Below are 980 nucleotides of genomic sequence, written 5' to 3'. Positions count from 1 at the left end.
ATGCCTAAAACAGACGTAAAAGATGATAAATAAGATGTGACTACCGGCCCATCCCCTTCCACATCAAGCCCCCTTTTTTAAACCTGGCGTGAGCGTGGAAAAAAAATCACAGAATTTTGCATACTGTGCCCCGAACCTAACCAGCCAAACCCCATACCAGCAATAGCCCCTGTTTGGCCAACATATTATATGGCAGGCCTAGTTTTCAGGCTCCTGTCCCTTATGGCAATAATCCTGCGGCCATTATAAAATTGAAGTGTGTAGTCACAGTTTTTTTTTTCTTCCTAGCTGCAGTCCTGAATTAAGGAGTAGGTCCTATTTTCCTCCAAGTTCCAATAAAAATAAATAAAGTTCAGGTCCGCGCTATTCACCACACTTCTCGGCCTTTTGGCTAAGATCAAGTGTAGTATCTGTTCTTATCAGTCCAGTCGAGCCTGGCTCCTGGACTGTAAACTCCATCCATACGGGCATACCTGAGGGCTTGCAGTATGGTATGGAGGAGAGCAGTGAACCACACAGCATCCCTAGCGTGTACGGCTTGGGTTTAAAGGTACCCTTGCTAGGTGACGAAGGGCTCTGCTGGATCGAAGCCAGGGGCTGAGTTGTTTGGAAGCCCGAAGCGCAATAGTGCCCCAGGAGTAGTGACCCTGGGGTGCCGGAACTCACTGGGGGTGGGATCCCACTGAGTGATGGCACATTTGCACGCACTTCACTTTCACACATTTTAGCACACTCACTTCTCTTTGCTCGGCTTCGGCCTTGACAAGAGAGGAATTTTTATAATTCCGTCCGAATGTCCAGGCCGCAAGGCACACATTCACTTTATTTATTTTTATGTTCACTGTGTGCACTTTTACACGTTGTGTGTCCACTAGGTTTTTCAGGGTTGCGGTGCCCTTACGGGTACCCCCTCCTTGAGGTCTAGGGAGGGTGTGTGTGGCTATATTGGTTCCTCACCCCCCCTGCCAAACCCCTTGGGC

General features: G+C 48.8%; 1 pseudogene; it reads left to right on the top strand.

Annotated features, from left to right (window-relative positions):
• The first annotated feature begins 371 nt into the window (after positions 1 to 371).
• LOC120978305 lies at positions 372 to 459 on the top strand (annotated as a pseudogene).
• The last annotated feature ends 521 nt before the right edge of the window (positions 460 to 980 follow it).

Source organism: Bufo bufo, chromosome 8, assembly GCF_905171765.1.
Source record: "Bufo bufo chromosome 8, aBufBuf1.1, whole genome shotgun sequence".
Lineage (NCBI taxonomy): Eukaryota > Metazoa > Chordata > Amphibia > Anura > Bufonidae > Bufo > Bufo bufo.
The sequence above is the reverse complement of the archived record's forward strand: the minus strand, read 5'-3'. Positions and strand labels throughout refer to the sequence as shown.